The following is a 24,509-nucleotide window of genomic DNA, read 5'->3' on the forward strand; positions in this document are numbered from 1 at the left end:
GTGGACTGCAATGGAGAAAAGTGCAACATAAGGACCATACAACAGGTTCAGGGAATATGTTGTCTTGGCATAGGCGGAGCGATGAGGACCACGCCCACTAGGGCACTGGAGACTATTCTAGATATCCGACCCATTGACATACAGATTAAGTGTGAGGCAGCCACTACGGCTAAGAGACTTAAGGCAATGGGAGAATGGATTGAGGATGGGAGCAGCTCATACCATTGCAGTATAATCGTGGTGACGATAGGAAATCTGGATACCTGAGAATAACCTTGAAGTTGAGTGCGAGGCACTGCTGCCATCGACACAGTCTTAGATTGACGGAACCCTTGTATTGCCATCTGGATGATCATGTTACACAGATGGATCAAACCTAGAGGACAGAGTGGGCCTGGGGGGTTTCATTGAGAACCCAGGGACTGACATCTGTTTTAGATTGCCTGACCATAATACGGTCCTGCAGGCGGAGATCCGGGCGATCACGGAATGCGTGGGTGGTGTGGTGCTAACGCGAGGTCGTCAAGTGTGAACATCTTTACGGACAGTTAAATTGCCATAAGGGCAATAACAGCCAGGACGGTCAGGTCACGAACAGTCTTACAGTGTAAGAAGGAGATTAACGTCTTCTCTGAGGATGGCAAAATCCGCTTCGTTTGTGTGCCAGGCTTTAACGGAGTAAGGGGGAATGAAAGGGCAAATTATTTGGCGATTGATTTACCCGAAGCTTTTAGAGTCGACGCAGTCCAAGTTAAGGGCGTGGATGACGAATGCGCATGCAACCCTGTGGAACAGCGGGATTCAGATCGTGAATAGACGAGGCTATTACTGAAAGGTAGTAAGAAGGAGGTCAATATAGCTATTGGTATCATGACGGCACACATGTTTGGGGCATGTGGGGAAGATGATGAGATTTTGGAGCATTTCCTTTGTCATTGCCCGGGTTTCATGTCTAAAAAATACTGGCACTTAGGTGAGGACACAATACCAGATATAAACCAACTTAGGGGAATGACATTGAAAACAATTAAGGATTTTGTAAGAAGCATCAAAATTCGTAACTTAAATTTTCTTTTTCGAGGTTACTTTTTATACCCCCCACCATAGGATGGGGGTATACTAATTTCGTTATTTTGTTTGTAACACCTCGAAATATGCATCTAAGACCCCATAAAGTATGTATATTCTTGATCGTCATGACATTTTAAGTCGATCTAGCCATGTCCGCCCGTCTGTCTGTCGAAAGCACGCTAACTTCCGAAGGAGTAAAGCTAAACGCTTGAAATTTTGCACAAATACTTCTTATTAGTGTAGGTCGGTTGGGATTGTAAATGGGCCAAATTGGTCCATGTTTTGATGTAGCTGCCATACAAACCGATCTTGGGTCTTGACTTCTTGAGCCTCTAGAGGCCTTAAATCTCGTCTGATTTGACTGAAATTTTGCAGATAGTATTTCGATATCACTTCCATGATATCACTTGACTTCTTGAGCCTCTAGAGAATGCAATTCTCATCCGATTTGGCACAAATTTTGTACAACGGCTCCTCCCATGGCCTTCAACATACGTGTGCAATATGGTCAGAATCGATTTATAGTTTGATACAGCTCCCATAAAAACCGATCTCCCGATTTCGCTTCTTGAGCCCCGAATCGGACTATAACTTGATGTAGCTGAACCTCCGTCCTTATTCATTATACTTTGTTTGCCTTAAAATAGATACTGTGCAAGGAACTCAACAAATGCGACCATGGTGGAGGGTATATAAGATTCGCCCCGGCCGAACTTAGCACGCTCTTACTTGTTTGTATTTAGAGCGCACATAGTGGCATGGGGCGGATTAATATATGCACCATCTTTTCAACCTTACCTTATATACAACGTGACACGGCCTGAAATTTTGGTAAGCATTAGAAATTAAAACGTGCTAAGGTCGGCGGGGCCGAATCTTATATGCCCTCCACCATGGATAGCATTTGTCGAGTTCTTTGCGCGGTTCCTCTTTTTGGGCAAACCAAGAATATGAATAAGAACTGTTATGCTATTGGAGCTACATCAAGTTATAGTCCGATTCGGACCGTAAATGAGTTGAATGCTGAACGTAGAAGTCATTGTGTAATATTTCAGTTCATTCGGATAAGAATGGCGCCTTGGTTTATATGGGAGCTGTATGAAGCTATAGATCGAATCAGAGCATATTGGACACGTATGTTGAAGGTTATGGGAGAAGTCGCCGCCAAATCTGATGAGCACCGCCCCCTCTAGAAGCTCAAGAAGTCAAGATCCTATATCGGTTTATATGGCAGCTATATCAGGTTATGTACCCAACCCAACCCACCTACACCAATAAAAAGTATTTTTGCAAAATTTCAAGCGCATAGCTTTACTCCTTCGAAAGTTTGAGTGCTTTAACGGACGGATATAGCTAGATCGACTTAAAATGGGGTCTTAGGCGCATATATCGAGGTGTTACAAACAGAATGACAAAATAAGTACACTCCCATCCTATGGTGGAGGGTATAATATCAGGCATCGCAGTGGCGAGAGACCCATCACAGCCTAACAAACAGGTATCCAAGACGGACCCATCACTAACTAAGAGATACGGAAGGCTAGGATAGGTAAAGATCCTAATATTAAAACATTGAGCAGCGCAGCGCAAGCCTGCTACACACGCTCTGATAGAGAAAATCAGCAAGCGTAAAATTCATATTGCCTTAATTCAGGAGCAATGGACGACCCGGAGTAATGTTTCTGAACTGAACCGTAATAACTACCAATTATTCTATGCTGACCCTGGTACTCGGCCTGCGTTATTAGTCATAAAAATTTTAATTATTGGGTTGCCCAAAAAGTAATTGCGGATTTTTTTAATGAAAGTAAATGCATTTTTAATAAAACTTAGAATGAACTTTAATCAAATATACTTTTTTTACACTTTTTTTCTAAAGCAAGCTAAAAGTAACAGCTGATAACTGACAGAAGAAAGAATTCAATTACAGAGTCACAAGCTGTGAAAAAATTTGTCAACGCCGACTATATGAAAAATTACTTTTTGGACAAACCAATATATATTTTCTCCTGAGTTGTCAAAATCGGATGCAATAGTGCAAAGGCAGGGCTGCGGTGGAGCAAATCTGCCATCACTTTATCTGCCTTTCGACTCTACGACACCCCCATCCATGTCGTTGCGGCAATGGTTGGTGAGCAAAGCAAAACAGACAGGAAATGAGTTACTAATAGCGTGCGATGTGAACTTTCACCACGTTTCGTGGGGTTTTTGAATATAAACGACCTAATAAAATACAGTAACACCGCTACCTTTGTTAATAGGATCAGGAAGGAGGTTTTAGATGTGACGATATGTTCTGAAAATCTAATCGATGAAGTTCAGGATTGGAGGTTCTACATGGAACACTCTTTCTCTGATCATTGCTACATTAGGTTTAAAATAGCACGGCCAGCGCCGATTCCGATGAGCTTCCGGAATAAGTTGAAGACCAACTGGACAAAATTCGGAAGACTACTCAGAAGAAGACTTGGGAAACATAATTTAGATTGTCCAAGCATAGAAGAGATTGACGAAAATGTCAACAGGACTAGGACTGGTGGGATCCTTCGAAGATAGATGTCCTCTTCGGGAAAGGAAATCAGCCCAAGATAAACCCTGGATGACCGGAGAGATTCGCAATATTGGGAAAGAGGCCCGCAGACTTTTTAACAGAGCACGTCGTAAAAAAAGTTTTTTGGGATGTGTATTATACACGGCTCAAGGAATACAATAAGACTACAAGAGCCCCTAAACGTGCATCGTGGAAGCTTTTCTGCAAACAGATCGATGGTGTTATTGACGCCGCCAAGATGAACAAGTAAAAGCGTGCTAAGTTCGGCCGGGCCGAATCTTATATACCCTCTACCATGGATCGCATTTGTCGAGTTCTTTTCCCGGCATCTCCTCTTAGGCAAAACAGGATATAAGAAAAGATTTGCTCTGCTATCAGAGCGATATAAAGATATGGTTCGGTTTGGACCACAATTAAATTATATGTTGGAGACCTGTGTAAAATGTCAGCCAATTCGAATAAGAATTGCTCCCTTTGGGGGCTCAAGAAGTAAAATAGAGAGATCGATTTATATGGGAGCTGTATCGGGCTATAGCATATCCTATAGCAGCTATATCAGGTTATGCACCGAATTGAATCATACTTGGCACAGTTGTTGAATATCATAACAAAACACGTCGTGCAAAATTTCATTCCAATCGGATAAGAATTGCGCCCTCTAGAGGCTCAAGAAGTCAAGACTCAAGATCGGTTTATATGGCTGCTATACCAGGTTATGGACCGATTTGAACCATACCTAAGACAGTTGTTAGAAGTGATACTAAAACACTATGTGCAAAATTTCAGTAAAATCGGATGGGAATTGCGCCCTCTAGAGGCTCAAGAAGTCAAGACCCAGGATCAGTTTATATGACAGCTATAGCAGGTTATAGACCGATTTGAACCATACTTGTCACAGTTGTTAGAAGTGAAGCTAAAACATTATGTGCAAAATTTCAGTCAAATCGGATGGGAATTGCGCCCTCTAGAGGCTCAAGAAGTCAAGACCCAAGATCGGTTTATATGGCAGCTATATCAAAACATGGACCGATATGGCCCATTTACAATACCAACCGACTTACACTAATAAAAAGTATTTGTGCAAAATTTCAAGCGGCTAGCTTTACTCCTTCGAAAGTTAGCGTGCTTTCGACAGACAGACGAACGGACGGACATGGCTAGATCGACATAAAATGTCGCGACGATCAAGATTATATTGGGTTGCCTAAAAAGTAATTGCGGATTTTTTAAAAAAAGTAAATGCATTTTTAATAAAACTTAGAATGAATTTTAATCAAATATATAATTGCCATTTTGTTCGATAACCTTTTGCCATCTTCCTGGCAAATTTAGTATTCCACGCTCATAGAACTTCTGGCCTTTATCTGCAAAAAACTGAACCAAGTGCGATTTTATAGCCTCATCATTGCCGAAAGTTTAACCATTTAAGGAGTTCTGCATCGAAGATCGAAATAAATGGTAGTCTGATGGTGCAAGGTCAGGGCTATATGGTGGATGCATCAAAAGTTCCCAGCCAAGCTCACTCAGTTTTTGGCGAGTGACCAAAGATGTGTGCGATCTAGCGTTGTCCTGTGGAATATGACACCTTTACGATTCACCAATTCTGGTCGCTTCTCCTTGATGGTTGTATTCATTTTGTCCAATTGTTGACAGTAAACATCCGAATTAATCGTTTGGTTCCTTGGAAGCAGATCAAAATATTGCACACCCTTCCAATCCCACCAAACAGACAGCATAATCTTCTTTTGGTGGATATCAGCCTTTGAAGTGGTTTGAGCTGGTTCACCATGCTTGGACCATGATCGTTTTCGACTAACGTTTTTGTAAACAATCCATTTTTCATCTCCAGTTATGATTCGTTTTAAAAACGGATCGAATTCATTGCGTTTAAGGTGCATATCACAAGCGTTGATTTGGTTTGTTAAATGAATTTCTTTCAATACATGTGGTACCCATATTAAAATTGACGCCAAAGAAACAAATGTAAACAAAATTTCGCGCACTTTTTTTCCAAAGCAAACTAAAAGTAACAGCTGATAACTGACAGAAGAAAGAATGCAATTACAGAGTCAAAAGCCGTTAAAAAAATTTGTCAACGCCGACTATATTACTACTATATTACCGACAATTACTTTTTGGGCAACCCAATATATACTTCATGGGGTCTCAGACGAATATTTCGAGTAGTTACAAACAGAATGACGAAATTAGTATACCCCGCATCCTATGGTGGAGGGTATAAAAATATTTCAAGAAAATTAGAAATATGATTTGTATAGCGACATAAAATGTAATTTTGCTATAATTTTAAAGTTAAACAAATTTTTAATTCAGAATTATTTTAATATTTTATAATCCATTTGTAGATTATATTGACTTGAGCGCTTAGGAAGATAACACATGTTAAGATTGGTATTTACTACGAATAATTTCAAAGATGTATGTATATAAATAATATTATTTGTAATACTCTACAGACGGTGTCGCCGACAATTATGAGAGGCTCAAAATGGACTCGACAATTATTCTTTTTTGAAAGCCTGGGATCATTAAGAAAAATATATATAATTTTTAGCAATACTTTTCATGTTTCATACGCATTTTTATACCCTCCACCATAGGATGGGGTGTATACTAATTTCGTCATTCTATTTGTAACTACCCGAAATATTCCTCTGAGACCCCATAAAGTATATATATTCTTGATCGTCGCGACATTTTATGTCGATCTAGCCATGTCCGTCCGTCCGTCCGTCTGTCTGTCGAAAGCACGCTAACATCAAAAGGAGTAAAGCTAGCCGCTTGAAATTTTGCACAAATACTTCTTATTAGTGTAGGTCGGTTGGTATTGTAAATGGGCCATATCGGTCCATGTTTTGATATAGCTGCCATATAAACCGACCTTGGGTCTTGGCTTCTTGAGCCTCTAAAGGGCGCAATTCTTATCCGATTGGAATGAAATTTTGCACGACGTGTTTTGTTATGATATTCAAAAACTGTGCCAAGTATGGTTAAAATCGGTCCATAACCTGATATAGCTGTCATATAAACCGATCTTGGGTCTTGACTTCTTGAGCCTCTAGAGGGCGCAATTCTTATCCGATTGGAATGAAATTTTGCACGACGTGTTTTGTTATGATATTCAACAACTGTGCCAAGTATGATTCAATTCGGTGCATAACCTGATATAGCTGCTATAGGATATGCTATAGCCCGATACAGCTCCCATATAAATTGCGCAATTCTTATCCGATTGGAATGAAATTTTGCACGACGTGTTTTATTATGATATTCAACAAGTAAAAGCGTGCTTAGTTCGGCCAGGCCGAATCTTATATACCCTCCGCCTTGGAGCATTTCTTCTTAGACAAAAATCGAATATAAGAAGAGATTTGCTTTGCTATTAGAGCGATATCAATACATGGTCCGGTTTGGACCAGAATTAAATTATATGTTGGAGACCTGTGTAAAATGTCAGCTCGAGGAGTAAAATAGAGAGATCGCTTTATATGGGAGATGTGTCGGGCCATAGACCGATTCAGACCATAATAAACACGTATGTTGATGGTCATGAGAGGATCCGTCGTACAAAATTTCAGGCAAATCGGATAACAATTGCGACCTCTAGAGCCTCAGGATCCCAGATCGGTTTATATGGCAGCTATATTAGGTTATGAACCGCTTTGAACATTATTTGACCAGTTGTTAAAAGTAAGAATAAAATACGTCATGCAAAATTTCATTCCAATCGGATAAGAATTGCGTCCTCTAGAGGCTCAAGAAGTCAAGACCACAGATCGGTTTATATGACAGCTATATCAGGTTATGGACCGATTTGAACCATACACAGCCCAGTTATTGGATATCATAATAAAACACGTCGTGCAAAATTTCATTCCAATCGGAAAAGAATTGCGCCCTCTAGAGGCTCAAGAAGTCAAGACCCAAGAACGGTTTATATGGCAGCTATATCAAAACATGGACCGATATGGCCCATTTACAATACCAACCGACCTACAATAATAAGAAGTATTTGTGCATTATTTGGAATAATGATGTTGATCGAAGGTTTATAATTACGGAATAAATGGTGAAGGAATCCTTGAGGACCTTAAAACTATTTAAATAAACCTGAGGGAATATTTCCAGCGTTACTACAGAAGGAGGCAGACTATCTGGCGCCCCATTTGGCCAATATTTTTGCTGCTTCCCTAGGACCTGCATGTACTCCGAAAGCCTAGCAGGAGACAAGGGTGTTGTTAATACCCAAGCCTGGCAAGGCAAGTTATGCGACACCAAAGCCTACAAACCTAAAGGGTGATTTTTTTGAGGTTAGGATTTTCATGCATTAGTATTTGACAGATCACGTGGGATTTCAGACATGGTGTCAAAGAGAAAGATGCTCAGTATGGTTTGACATTTCATCATGAATAGACTTACTAACGAGCAACGCTTGCAAATCATTGAATTTTATTACCAAAATCAGTGTTCGGTTCGAAATGTGTTCAAATATTGACAAATTTTGTTCAGCGATGAGGCTCATTTCTGGTTGAATGGCTACGTAAATAAGCAAAATTGCCGCATTTAGAGTGAAGAGCAACCAGAAGCCGTTCAAGAACTGCCCATGCATCCCGAAAAATACACTGTTTGGTGTGGTTTGTACGCTGGTGGAATCATTGGACCGTATTTTTTCAAAGATGCTGTTGGACGCAACGTTACGGTGAATGAACACATTTCGAACCGAACACTGATTTTGGTAATAAAATTCAATGATTTGCAAGCGTTGCTCGTTAGTAAGTCTATTCATGATAATATGTCAAAGCATATTGAGCATCTTTCTCTTTGACACCATGTCTGAAATCCCACGTGATCTGTCAAATACTAATGCATGAAAATCCTAACCTCAAAAAAATCACCCTTTATAAGCCTAACATCATTTATACTCAAAATCGTGCAACGCATTGTGCACACTATGATAAAGAGAAGGACATCCAGCAAACTGATCAAATAGTAACAACACGCCTATGTCAAGGGAAGGTCGGTAGAGAATGCCCTGCACGAGGTTGTGCATAAAATAGAAGAATCCTTCGATGCCAAAACGTACACACTGGCGGTATGCATTGACATCGAGGGGGCTTTTAACAATGTGCGGACCGACACACTTATCTAAGCCTTAGGCCAGTACCGGGTTGACCCAGTTCTTAGGGACTGAATAAACCATATGCTAAGCAACAGGTGGATAAATTGTGTGTCATGATATAAACATAAGGGAGAAAGTGGCACAAGGCACGCCACAGGGGGTATTTTATCGCCATTCTTATGGGTAACCACCATAAATGACCTATTACGGATGCAGACTGAGGTGGGATTTGTCTGCGTAGCAGATACTTCTAAGGGATAAGGGTCCGAACGAGCTATGCAGAAGGGCCGAAAGGGTCTTGCATATGGTATATGATTTGGGTGGACCCAGGTTACAGAAATATGCCTGTTTACGTGGAAGACGAAGGTGGGCTAACTTGTTTCCTCAATAAAACGATTTCGATATCTGACAAGGTCAAATACATATGAGTGATCTTGGATAGGAAACTTAATTGGTCACATTCAGGAGCATACTGAGAAGGCTCGCAGATCTTGGGCACTAAATATACGGGCCGTAGGCTCGAAATTAGGCCTGAATCCGAATATAGGCTATGCGATGAGGACCACGCCCATTAGGGCACTGGAGACTATTTAGATATCCGACCCATTGACATACAGATTAAATGTGAAGCAGCTACAATGGCTATGACACTTAAGGCGATGGGAGATTGGATTGAGGATGAGAGCAGCTCATACCAACATAATCGGTATAATCGAGGCGACGGGTATATACACGGCCAGTTATAACCAGGACGGTAAGGTCACGAACAGTCTTCCAGTATAAGCAGGATATTAACGCTTTCCTTGTAGATGACGAAATCCGCATCGTTTGGCGGGACGGGCCATAATGGAGTAAGGGGCAATGAGAAAGCAGACGATTTGACGGTGAAGGCCAGAGAACTGTCGTCAATAAACTTAGTTAACCCGAAGCCTTTCGGGTCGACGCAGTCCAAGTTAAGGTCGTGGGCGACGAATGCGCATGCAACCCTGTGGAACAAACGTAAACCAACTTAGGTGAATGGCATTATGGATTTTGTAAGTAGCACGGAATTCCTAACTTAGATTTTATTTTTCGAGGTTTCTTTTCTTGTATTTAGAGCGCACAACAAGTAAATTACTGGCTTAGGTGTATGTCAATAGTGGCATGAAGCGGAACCCCATGCCCAAACCTAACCTATAGTAACTTAAAACAAGTAAAAGCGTGCTAAGTTCGGCCGGGCCGAATCTTATATACCCTCCACCATGGATCGCATTTGTCGAGTTCTTTTCACGGCATCTCTTCTTAGGCAAAAAAAAGGATATAAGAAAAGATTTTCTCTGCTATTAGAGCGATATCAAGATATGGTCCGGTTTGGAACACAATTAAATTATATGTTGGAGACCTGTGTAAAATGTCAGCCAATTCGAATAAGAATTGCGCTCTTTGTGGGCTCAAGAAGTAAAATAGAGAGATCGATTTATATGGGAGCTGCATCGGGCTATAGACCGATTCAGACCATAATAATACGGGTTAATGGTCATGAGAGAATCCGTCGTACAAAATTTCAGGCAAATCGGATAATAATTGCGATCTCTAGAGGCTCAAGAAGTCAAGATCCCAGATCGGTTTATATGGCAGCTATATCAGGTTATGAATCGACTTGTACTTTATTTCAAATAGTTGTTGAAAGTAACAATAAAAAACGTCTTTTGCGAAATTTCAGCCAAATCGGATAGGAACTGCGCCCTCTAGAAGCTCAAGAAGTCAAGTCCCCAGATCTGTTTATATGACACCTATATCAGGTTATGAACCGATTTGAACACTATTTGGCACAGTTGTTGGATATCATAACAAAATACTACGTGCTAAAATTCATTCAATTTGGGTAAGGATTTCGCCCTCTAGAGGCTCAAGAAGCCAAGACCCAAGATCGGTTTATATGACAGCTATATAAGGTTATGGACCGATTTGGAACATACTTGGCACAGTTGTTGGATATCATAACAAAACACGTCGTGCAAAATTTCATTCAAATCGGATAAGAATTGCGCCCTCTAGAGGCTCAAGAAGTCAAGACCCAAGATCGGTTTATATGACAGCTATATCCGGTTATGGGCCGATTTAAACCATACTTGGCACAGTTGTTGGATATAATAACAAAACACGTCGTGCGAAATTTCATTCTAATCGAATAAGAATTGCGCACTCTAGAGGCTCAAGAAGTCAAGACCCAAGATCGGTTTATATGGCAGCTATATCAAAACATGGACCGATATGGCCCATTTACAATACCAACCGACCTACACTAATAAGAAGTATTTGTGCAAAATTTCAAGCGGCTAGCTTTACTCCTTCGGAAGTTAGCGTGCTTTCGACAGACAGACGGACGGACGGACGGACAGACGGACGGACGGACGGACAGACGGACGGACATGGCTAGATCGACATAAAATTTCACGACGATCAAGAATATATATACTTTATGGGGTCTCAGACGAATATTTCGAGTAGTTACAATCAGAATGACGAAATTAGTATACCCCCCATCATATGGTGGAGGGTATAACAAGTAAAAACGTGCTAAGCTCGACCGGACCGAATCTAATATATCCTCCACAATGAGTCGCATTTGTCGAGTTCTTTTCCCGGCGTCTCTTCTTAGGCAGAAAAGAATATAAGAAAAGATTTGCTCTGCTATTAGAGCGATATCAAGATATGGTCCGTTTTGGACCACAATTAAATTATATGTTGGAGACCTGTGTAAAATGTCAGCCAATTCGAATAAGAATTGCGCCGCTTTGGGGGCTTAAGAAATAAAATAGAGAGATCGATTCATATGGGAGCTGTATCGGGCCATAGACCGATTCAGACCATAATAAACACGTATGTTGATGGTCATGAGAGGATCCGTCGTACAAAATTTCAGACAAATCGAATAATAATTGCGACCTCTAGAGGCACAAGAAGTCAAGATCCCAGATCTGTTTATATGACAGCTATATCAGGTTATGAACCGATTTGAACCATACTTGGCACAGTTGTTGGATATCATAACAAAACACGTTGTTCAAAAATTCATTCAAATTCGATAAGTATTGCGCACTCTAGAGGCTTCAGAAGTCAAGATCCAAATCGGTTTATATGACAGCTATATCAGGTTATGGACCGATTTTTTCCATACTTGGCACAGTTGTTGGATACCATAACAAAACACGTCGAGACAAATTTTATTCCAATCGGATAAGAAGTGCGCACTCTAGAGGCTGAAGAAGTCAAGACCCAAGATCGGTTTATATGACAGCTATATCAAAACATGGACCGATATGGCCCATTTACAATAGCAACTGACCTACACTAATAAGAAGTATTTGTGCAAAATTTCAAGCAGCTAGCTTTACTCCTTCGGAAGTTAGCGTGCTATCGACAGACTGACGGACGGACATGTCGATCAAGGATATATAGTTTATATATTTTATGGATATACTTTATGGGGTCTCAGACGAATATTTCAAGTAGTTATAAACAGAATGACGAAATTAGTATATCCCCCATCCTATGGTGGAGGGTATAAAAAAAAATTTGGGATCCAAATTTCGGGTGGGCTGCCTAGGAGGGCCGCCCCACCGCCAAAACCCAGCAAATATATGTAGACCAATCGCCAATAGAAAACGTATCCGATATCCAATTGTGGAACCAAGTATTTGGGGGACCACCCCAGCCCCCAAAACAACCCCAAATCGGACATATTTATCGACCATGGCAATATTGGCCTCAAATAAAAGTTATTTGAGAGGGGAATACGTATCTGATATCCAAAGATGGGACCAAGTGTTTGGAGGGCCGACCCTTCACCAAAACACCCCCAAGGAGGAAAAATTTACCGACCATAACCATGTGGGGCTCAAATGAAAGGTGTTTGGAAGTTGAGCATGAATATAATATCAACATTCGGGAAAAAGTGTCTATGGGGCCACCACACCCCCATAACACACCCCAAATAGAACGTATTTGCTTCCCATGCCAATTTGGGTCTCAAAGAGAGTGAAGCACAATGTTATGTTATATTTGATGACTACTGCAATAAGTGGCTCAAATGAAAGGTATTTTGATTACATAACGAATTTGATATCCATTTTTGCGCCAAGTGTATGGCCACAAAACAACCCTAAATCGGACATATTTACCGACCATAGCAATATGGGGCTCAATAAAAAGGTATTTGGGAGTAGAATAGGAATCTGATATCCACATCTGGGACCACGTATTTGGGACCGCCCCCCTCGCGAAACACCCCCCAAAAAAGACAAGTTTACCGACCATGGCAATATAGGGCACAAATGGAAGGTACCACCCCCTAAACCTACCAACCACCACCCTGGGCTTTTCTCGCTCCCAAAATTCCCATGAAAATATCGGGCTCTAATAAAGTCTTTTAAGAATGGAATACAGCTAACATCCAAACTTAAATGACCCTAAGCCCCCCGCGCGAATTCTAAAAAAATCGTATAAAATCCACATAAAGGAATTTATGTTGTTATACTCAAAGTCAAACGACAAGCATCTAGGTTCAGCTAATATATATATATATATATATATATATATATATATATATATATATATATATATATATATATACTAGCCGAACCGGGCCCTCTCCCTTGCGCCTTCTTTAACTCTCTAATATCATTAACGGTTGGGACACTTCGTCCTGAAAGTGTATATCGAATTCGTGCCACTGTAGCCTACGTCCGCCTATAATGCTGAACGCTTGCTTTAGTTTTCGTTAGAATAATTAATGAGGAAGAGACGGATAAGCCAGAGGGATGCACATTTCGTCCCCAGCCTTTAAGTAAAGGTGATGTTTCTGACTCCGATTCAGACAGCGACTGTGTCAATGAAACAGTCATCAGAGCCGAATCGAGAGATGAGGGCACCTTGGCACCTGTAGTCGAGAGTAATGCTTCAAGCGCACAACTTGTCGTTAGACTAATTAATGAGGAAGAGACGGATAAACCAGAGGGATGCACAGTTCGTCCCCAGCCTTTAAGTAAAGGTGGTGTTTCTGACTCGGATTCAGACAGCGACTGTGTCAATGAAACAGTCATCGCAACCGAATCGAGAGATGCTAAGCTCACAAGCAGACCGAGAAAGCGATCCGGTGCACGACGAAGGAGACAGAGGAGTATGTACCGGCAGCGTAATCGGGCGAAAGTGCAGGATGCTGGAAGGGATAGAATTGACATTCCAAGCACATCTACAGAAGCTGGAGAAAGAATCAGATCTCCAGAAGAGCATAACACTGCTAAAATACTGAAGAAGAAAAAGAGCTACCCGCTTTCAAGTACTCTGGGAAAAACAAGTCAGTCATCTCGCAATGGAGAATCCAGACAGTGTCCTGCGAAGGTAGACAAAGTTGGAACAGGAACGAAGGAAGAGCGCACAGCCCCTGAGTCTTCATGGAACTGTGACTTCCAAAAGGAGGCCACAGCCATCACGATGGTCGCTGACAATGCTAAGGAGCCGCCCTCTTACGACAGAGTGGCAAGGAAGCACAACAGAGATGAGCTGACTTATGCAGTCATCAATATCGGCTGTGTATCTGGTAGGATTCCACCAGATCATCGGTCCCAAGTCGAGGATCTGGTTAACGATCGGATTTTGAACTCTGTAGAGGGTCCACCCACCCAAATGATGAGCTGCGAGTTTAGAGGGGACATCTTTACGCTGTGCTTTGTGCCAGCGGAATGTATTGATACTGTCAAACAGCTCGTCAAAGGTATTCACGCTCCCTGGAAGGGCGCAAAGCTCGACCTGCTGAGAAAGATGGATATCCCCCAGATCACGAAAGCTACGGTCTTCATCAAGGGAGGCAGTAAATTTGCGACGGAACGCATGTTGGGATTCTTGGGCAAGCAAAATGAAGGTTTGGTCGCAGAGAAGTGGGAGGTCTTCCACAGGGAGGAGAAGGAGGAAGGAACTCTCTTTGTGTTTTGCATTGATCAAGTCTCCGTAACAAGTTTGGCTAAGACTAAAGGCATGGCGCACTATGGGAGCAAAGCTGTCAAAGATTCAGGCTCAACACCGCCCAACAAACAAGGGGCCGACAACGAGACAATCACTGCATCTCTCAATATTGGGAAGACTAGGAGAAGCAATGATCCTAATACTAAAATATCAGGCAGTGCAATGGCGAGAAACCCAACACAGCCTAACAAACAGGAACCCGACGACGGACCCATCACCGACTTAGAGATTCAGAATACTGGGATAGGTAAAGTTCCTAATATTGAAACATTTGGCACCGCAGCGACAGGTGACTCAATGCAACCCAACAAACAGCGAGCCGATGATTGTACCATCACCTACTCCCAAGAAGCCCATTTACTTAGGATTTGGAAGGCTAGGATAGGCAAAGATCCTAGTATTGAAACACCAGGCAGTACAGGGAATGGAAACCCAATAAAGCTTAACGAACAGGGACCGGACGATGGAACCATTACCGACTTTATAAAGAGTCGGAAGAGTAGACAAGGCAATGAACCTAAAACGATGACATCAGGCAGTGCAGTGACAGGAAAGTCAATGAAGTCTAAAGAACGGGGAGCAGACTATGAAATCATCACTTACTCCCAAGATGCCCATTTACTGGAGGACCAATGATTGAGGTAATCCAGATAAACCTCCACCGGAGCGAGACTGATACACTCGCTCTGATGGAGAAAATCAGCAAGGGCAAGATCAAAATTCATTTTGACTTAATTCATGAGCCATGGACGACCCGGAACAAAGACTCTGGGCTAAACCCACCAATTCATAGAAATTTGAATTATATATTTTCTCCAGAGTTGTCAACGTCGGATGCAACAGTGGTGAGACAGGGAGACGGTGGAGCATACCTGGCATAACTTTATCTGCCTTTCGACTCTCCGACACCGACATCAACGTCGGAGCTGCAACGACTGGTGAGGAAAGCAAAACAGACAGGAAACAAGGTACTAATAGGGTGCGATGCGAACTCTCACCACGTTTCGTGGGGTAGCACCAACACTAATAAGCGGGGCCAAGCCCTGGCAGAGTTCTTGAATACTAACGACCTAATAACACTTATTATTGGTAACACCGCTACATTTGTTAATAAGTTTAGGGAGGAGGTATTAGATGTGACGATATGTACCGAAAATCTGATCGATGAGGTTCAGGATTGAAGGGTCTCCATGGAACACTCTTTCTCTGACCATCGCTAAATTAGGTTTAGAATAGCACAGCTAGCGCCGAATCCGATAAGCTTCCGGAATAAGTTGAAGACCAACTGGACAAAATTCGGAAGGCTACTCAGAAGAAGACTTGGGAAATATAATTTAGATTGTCTAAGCAAAGAAGAGATTGACGACAATGTCAACAGGATTACGACTGCACTGGTGGGGTCCTTCGAAGATAGTCGTCCTCTTCGGGAAAGGAAGTCAGTCCAAGAAAAACCCGGGATGACCGGGGAGATTCGCAATATTGGGAAAGAGGTCCGCAGAATTTTTAACAGAGCACGGCTCAAGGAATACAATAAGGTTACCAGAGCGGCAAAACACTGCCTCCTGGAAGCTTTCTGCGTGCAGGTCGATACCATCAATGACGCCGCAAGATAAAAAAGTTTCTCTCAAAAACCCATGTCCAAACTGAAACTTTAGTAGACGACATGGGAGTGAGAGAAGAGACAACGGAGGACGTGTTGAGGCTTTTGATGAAAACCCATTTTCCACAGGGTACGACGGGACTCACGGAGACACCGGAATCATGGAATAATGACGTTGATCGAAGGTTAATAATAACGGAAATTATGGTGAAGGAATCCTTGAGGAGTTCCAAACCATTTAAGTAACCCGGACCTGATGGACTATTTCCGTCGATATTGCAGGGAGAGACAGACTATTTGACGCCTCGTCTGGCCAAAATTTTCACAGCGTGCCTAGGACTTTCATATACTCCGAAAGCCTGGCAGGATGCAAGGTTGGTGTTTATATACAAGCCCGGCAAGGCAAGTTATGCGACACCAAAGCCTACAAACCCATAACCCTTATGTTCTTTCTACTCAAAACCATGCAACGTATTGTAGACACCATGATAAAGAGTATGACATCCAGCGAACTGCTCAAATTCAACAGCATGCCTATGTCAAGGGAGAGTTGTGCATAAAATAGAAGAATCCCTCGATGACAAAACGTACACACTGGTGGTTTGCATTGACAATGAAGGGGTTTTTTTTAAAATGTGCGGCCGACACACTGATTCAATCCTTAGACCAGTACCGGGTGGACCCGGTATTTGAGACTGGATAAACCATATGCTAAGGAACAGGTGGATAAATTGTGTGTCCGATGGCATAAATATAAGGGAGAAAGTGGCACAGGGCACGCCACAGGGAGTATTTATCGCCACTCCTATGGGTGACCACCATAAATGACCTATTACGGATGCTGACTGAGGAGGGATTTGAAACCGTCTGCTACGCAGACGATGTTATAATACTTCTAAGGGGTAAGGATCCGAACGAGCTATGCAGAAGGGCCGAAAAGGTCTAGCATATGGCATATGACTGGGCTAGACCCAGAGGTATCAATGTAAAACCAGAGAAAACTGAACTATGCCTGTTAACGAGGAAGATGAAGGTGGGCCAATTTAACACACCACGTTTCCTCAATAAGACGATTTCGATATATGACAAGGTCAAATACTTAAGTGTGATCTTGGAGCAGAAACGGAATTGAAAGTGTCACATTCAGGAGCGTAATGAGATGGCTCACAGATGTTGGGTACTATGTAAATGGGCCCTAGCTTCGAAATGGGGCCTGAATCCTAGGATAGTCCACTGGCCCTACAGGATCGTGATTAGACCAATACTTACTTACGCCTCAGTAGTTTGGTGGACTGCTTTGAGGAAAAAGTGCAACATAAGGACCATACAACAGGTTCAGAGAACATGTTGTCTTGGCATAGGCGGAGCGATGAGGACCACGCCCACTAGGGCACTGAAGATTATTCTAGATATCCGAGCCATCGGCATACAGATTAAGTGTGAGGCAGCCACTGCGGCTATGAGACTTAGAGCGATGGGAGAATTGATTGAGGATGGGAGTAGCTCATACCATCGTGGTATAATAGAGGCGACGATAGGAAACCTGGAAGGAAGGGAAGAGGTTTCCGATCGGATACCTGAGATGAACCTTGAAGTCGAGTGCGAGACACTGCTGCCATCGGCACAGTTTTGGATTGACGGAACCCTAGAGTGTGAACATCTTTACCGACAGTAAAATTGCCATAAGGGCAATAACAACCGGGGCGGTAAGGTCACGAACAGTCTTGCAGTGTAAGAAGGAGATTAACGCCTTCTCTGAGGATGGCAAAATCCTCATCGTTTAGGTGCCGGGCCATAACGGAGTAAAGGGAAATAAAAGCGCAGACGATTTGGCGGTGAAGGCCAGACGACTGCCGTCAATATACTTGGTTAACCCGAAGCCTTTCGGGTCGACGCAATCCGAGTTTAGGGAGTAGGCGACGAATGCGCATGCAACATTGTGGAACAGCGAAACGGTCGGTAGGACGGTGAAAATCCTATGGGGGATCCAGATTGTGAGAAGACGAGGCTATAACTGAAAGGAAGCAAGAAGGAGGTCAGTATAGCTATTGGTATCTTAACGGGACACATGGGACTACGAGCTCACTTATTTAAAATCGGTGCGGCAAGTGATAGCATGTATAGGCCATGCTGGGAAGATGATGAGACGTTGAAGCATTTCATTGCCCGTCTTTCGCTTGCAACAGATACCAGTACGTAGTTGGAGAGTCAATATCAGACATGACCCAAATTAGGGGAGCGGCATTGAAAACAATTAAGTATTTTGTAAGTAGCACGGAATTCGTAAATTAAACTTTTCTTTTTAGAGGTTACTTTATAGTTTTTAGAGCGCACAACAAGCCGATTACTGGCTTAGGTTTATGTCCATAGTGGCATGGGCGGATTAATATCTGCACCGTCTTTTCAACCTAACCTAACCTAACCTAATACCTTTCTTTTGGGTCCTATATTATTGTATAAGTAAATACTTCAGGTTTAGAGAGACACTTGGCCCCTAATGCAAATATACGCTTCGTTCTCTACTTTCAAATACATTTTATAGTAGTCCCATAAAGGCATGATCGGTAAATAAATTCTGTTTGAGGGTGGGATGGGCCCCAGGGCCTGTCCCAAAAATTAATATCAATTTCCCGAAAAGCAATCCATTTAAACATCAAATAGCTTTTATTTAAAAGGGAGGTGTTTTCGGGTGGGGCAATTCCCCAAACACATGGCTCTTCAATTGGTCCGGAAGGAAACAAAGGCTATATAATTTTTATACACTCCACCATAGGAACAGGGGACATTTTATGTCAATCTAGCCATGTCCGTCCGTCCGTCCGTCTGTATGTCTGTCGAAAGCACGCTAACTTCCGAAGGAGTAAAGCTAGCCGCTTGAAATTTTGCACAAATATTTCTTATTAGTGTAGGTCGGTTGGGATTGTAAATGGGCCATATCGGTCCATGTTTTGATATAGCTGCCATATAAACCGATCTTGGGTGTTGACTTCTTGAGCCTCTAGAGGGTGCAGTTCTTATCCGATTGGAATGAAATTTTGCATGGCGTGTTTTGTTATGATATGTAACAATTGTGTCAAATAAGGTTCAAATCGGTCTATAACCTGATATAGCTGTCATATAAACCGATCTTGGGTCTTGAATTTTCTTGAGCCTCTAGCGTGCGCAATTCTTATCCGATTGGAATGAAATTTGGCATGACGTATTTTATTCTTACTTTTAACAATTGTGTCAAATAAAGTTCAAATCGGTGCATAACCTGATATAGCTGCCATATAAACCGATCTGGGATCTTGACTTCTTGAGCCTCTAGAGGTCGCAATTATTATCCGATTTGCCTTAAATTTTGTACGACGGATCCTCTCATGACCATCAACATACGTATTTATTATGGTATGAATCGGTCTGTGGCCCGATATATCTCCCATATAAATCGATCTCTCTATTTTACTCCTTGAGCCCCCAAAGGACGCAATTCTTATTCGAATTGGCTGACAATTTACACAGCTCTCCAACATATAATTTAATTGTGGTCCAAACCGGACCATATATTGATATCGTTCTAATAGCAAAGCAAATCTTTTCTTATATTCGTTTTTGCCTAAGAAGAAATGCCGGGAAAAGACTTTCAATTCGATTATGGCTCGAATCGGACTATGACTTGATATTGCTCTAATAGCATTGCAATTATTTTCTTTTATCCTTTGATTGACCAAAAAGATATACCGAGAATAGAACTCGACAGATTCGATCCATCGGGCCTCCACCATGCCTTCATTCGACCCGGCCGAATTTAGCGCGCTTTTGCTTGTTGTTTTTGCGTTTGCGTGCCCATAGAAATGATAATGAAATATGTAAGTCATTCTTGTTATTGACTTGTTCCGTTACTTATTTGCTTGCTTTGTTTACATTCGACTTTTTGTTACTGCCAACAAATATTTTTATAAGGGTTATCTCCATTCTGATTTACCCAAACAACTTCACTATTAAAATTAAATAGCTTTGAATTAAAAAACAAGTAAAAGCGTGCTAAGTTCGGCCGGGCCGAATCTTATATACCCTCCACCATGGATCGCATTTGTCGAGTTCTTTTCCCGGCATCTCTTCTTAGGCAAAAAAGGATATAAGAAAAGAGTTGCTCTGCTATTAAAACGATATCAACATATGGTCCGGTTCGGACCACAATTAAATTATATGTTGGAGACCTGTGTAAAATTTCAGCCAATTCGTATAAGAATTGCGCACATCGCGGCTCACGAAGTAAAATAGACAGAACGATTTTTATGGGATCTGTATCGGGCTATAGACCGATTCAGACCATAATAAACACGTTTGTTGATGGTCATGAGAGGATCCGTCGTACAAAATTTCAGGCATATCGGATAATAATTGCGACTTCTAGGGGTCAAGAAGTCAAGATTCCAGATCGGTTTATATGGCAGCTATATCAGGTTATGAACCGATTTGAACCTTATTTGACATAGTTGTTAAAAGTAAAAATAAAATACGTCATGCAAAATTTCAGCCAAATCGGATAGGAATTTGCGCCCTCTAGAAGCTCAAGAAGTCAAATCCCCAGATCTGTTTTTATGACGGCTATATCAGGTTATGGACCGATTTCAACCATACTTGGCACAGTTGTTGGATATCATAACGAAATACTTGGTGCCAAAAATTGATTCCAATCGGATTAGAATTGCGCACTCTAGAGGCTCAAGAAGTCAAGACCCAAGATCGGTTTATATGGCAGCTATATCAGGTTATAGACCGATTTAAACCATACTTGGCACAGTTGTTGGGTATCATAACAAAACACGTCGTGCGAAATTCCATTCCAATCGGATAAGAATTGCGCCCTCTAGAGGCTCAAGAAGTCAAGACCCAAGATCGGTTTATATGGCAGCTATATCAGGTTATGAACCGATTTAAACCATACTTGGCACAGTTGTTGGATATAATAACAAAACACGTCGTGCAAAATTTCATTTCAATCGGATAAGAATTGCGCACTCTACAGGCTCAAGAAGTCAAGACCCAAGATCGGTTTATATGGCAGCTATATCAGGTTATGGACCGATTTGAACCATACTTGGCACAGTTGTTGGATATCATAACAAAACACGTCGTGCGAAATTCCATTTCAATCGGATAAGAATTGCGCCCTCTAGAGGCTCAAGAAGTCAAGACTCAAGATCGGTTTATATGGCAGCTATATCAGGTTATGGACCGATTTGAACCATACTTGGCACACTTGTTGGATATCATAAAAAAACACGTCGTAGTGAATTTCATCCCAATCGGATAAGAATTGCGCACTCTAGAGGCTCAAGAAGTCAAGACCCAAGATCGGTTTATATGGCAGCTATATCAAAACATGGACCGATATGGCCCATTTACAATACCAACCGACCTACACTAATAAGAAGTATTTGTGCAAAATTTCGGCTAGCTTTACTCCTTCGGAAGTTAGCGTGCTTTCGACAGACAGACGGACGGACGGACGGACGGACTTACGGACGGACGGACAGACGGACGGACATGGCTAGATCGACATAAAATGTCGCGACGATCAAGAATATATATACTTTATGGGGTCTCAGATGAATATTTCGAGTAGTTACAAACAGAATGACGAAATTAGTATACCCCCCATCTTATGGTGGAGGGTATAACAAGTAAAAAGGCGTTAAGTTGGCCGGGCCGAACTTTGGATACCCACCACCCCGTATATATATGTAAACCACCTTTCCTCAAAATCCGGTGCAAAATTCATACCTTATGCCCCATAGCAGCTATGTTCCGATTTGGACCAGATACTAATAAGTAAAAGTTATTGTTCAATTGTATATAACAAAATATTGGTCTTTTTAGTAGTTATATCTAAAAATAAACCGATCTGAACTATATACCACACGGATGTCGAAAAGCATAACATAAGTCAGTGTGTCAAATTTCAGTGCAATCGGATTAAAAATGCGCCTTTTATGGGGCCAAGACTTTAAATCGAGAGATCGGTTTTTATGGCAGCTATATGCAAAATCTTGATCGATCTAGACCAAATTGCAGAAATATGTGGAGGGGCATAACCTAACTCTTTGTCCCAAATTTCAGCAACATCGGACAATAAATGCGCTTTTTATGGCCCCAAAACCTAAAACCGAGAGATCGGTCTATATGGCAGCTATATCCAAATCTGAACCGATCTGAGCGAAATTGACGGACGATGTTGAAGGGCCTAATACAACTCACTGTCCAAAATTTTCGCAGAATCGGATAATAAATGTGGCTTTTATGGTCCTAAGACCCTAAATTGGAGAATCGGTCTATATGGCAGCTATATCCAAATCTGAACCGATCTGAGCCATATTGACGGACGATGTCGAAGGGGCTAACACAACTCACTGTCCCAAATTTCAGCAAAATCGGATAATAAATGTAGCTTTTATGGGTCTATGACCCTAAATGGGAGGATCGGTCTATATGGCAGCTATATCCAAATCTGAACCGATCTGAGCCAAATTGACGGACGATGTTGAAGGGCCTAACACAACTCACTGTCCCGAATTTCAGCAAATTCAGATAATAAATGTGGCTTTTATGGGCCTAAGACCTTAAATCGGAGAATCGGTCTATATGGCAGCTATATCCAAATCTAAACCGATCTGGGCCAAATTGACGGAGGATGTCGAAGGACCTAACACAACTCACTGACCCAAATTTTCTCTAAATCGGATAATAAATGTGGCTTTTATGGGCCTAAGACCCTAAATCAGAGGATCGGTCTATATGGCAGCTATATCAAAATTCCAACCGATCTGAGCCATATTGACGGTAGATGTCGAAGGGCCTAAGACAACTCACTGTCCCGAATTTCAGCAAAATCGGATAATAAATGTGGCTTTTATGGGCCTAAGACCTTAAATTGGATCTATCGGTCTATATGGCAGCTATATTCAAATCTGGACCGATCTGTGCCAAATTGACGGAGGATGTCGAAGAGCCAAACACAACACACTGTCCCAAATTTCAGCAAGTTTGGATAATAAATGTGGCCTTTATTGGCCTAAGACCCTAAATCGGCGGATCGGTCTATATGGGGGCTATATCAAGATATAGTCCGATATAGCCCATCTTCGAACTTAACCTGCTTATGGACAAAAAAAAACCTGTGCAAAATTTCAGATCAATATCTCTATTTTTGAAGACTGTAGCGTGATTTCAACAGACAGACGGACAAGCAGACGGACATGTCTAGATCGTCTTAGATTTTTAGGCTGATCAAGAATATATATACTTTATAGGTTCGGAAATGGATATTTCGATGTGTTGCAAACGGAATGACAAAAAGAATATACCCCCATCCGTCGGTGGTGAGTATAACAAAATAGTGAAAAATATTTGAAAACAAGTAAGAGCGAGTTTGGCCGGGCCGAATCTTATATACCCTCCACCATGGATCGCATTTATCGAGTTCTTTGCGCGTTATCTCTTTTTATACAAACAAAGAATAATGAATAAGAACTGTTATGCTATTGGAGCTATATAAAATTGTAGTCCAATTCGGACCATAAATGAATGCTAAACATGATAGAAGTCATTGTGTAATATTTCAGTCCATTCGGATAAGAATTGCACCTTGCAGGGGCTCAAGAAGCAAAATCGGAAGATCGGTTTATATGGGAGCTGTATCAAGCTTAAGATCGATTCAGACAATATTTCACATGTATATTGAAGGTCATGGGAGAAGCCGTTGTACAAAACTTAAACTAAAATGGATAATAACTCTAGAGGCCCAACAAGTCAAGATCCCAGATCGGTATATATGGCAGCTATAACAGGTTATGTACCGATTTGTGCCAAACTAAGCATAGTTGCTGGAAGTCATAAAAAAACACCCATCAGCCAATCGGATGACTTAGCACAGTGGTTGGAAGTGACACCAAAACACTACGTGCAAAATTACAGCCAAATCGGATAAGAATTACGCCCTCTAAAAGCTGAAGAAGTCAAGACCCAATATCGGTTTATATGACAGCTATATCAGGTTATGAACCGATTTGAACCATACTTAGCACAGGTGTTAGAAGTACTACCAAAACACCACGTGCAAAATTTCAGTCAAATCGGAGAGGAGTTGCGCCCTCTAG

The 24,509-nt window shown here is 41.7% G+C and overlaps 1 protein-coding gene across 1 annotated transcript in view; it reads right to left on the minus strand.

The window, feature by feature from the left end:
- Positions 1-24,509, minus strand: part of LOC106095163 (MOXD1 homolog 2-like) — a 600,098-nt gene that overhangs the window by 234,308 nt on the left and 341,281 nt on the right. The window lies entirely within an intron of this gene.

The sequence above is a fragment of the Stomoxys calcitrans genome, chromosome 1, assembly GCF_963082655.1.
Source record: "Stomoxys calcitrans chromosome 1, idStoCalc2.1, whole genome shotgun sequence".
NCBI lineage: Eukaryota > Metazoa > Arthropoda > Insecta > Diptera > Muscidae > Stomoxys > Stomoxys calcitrans.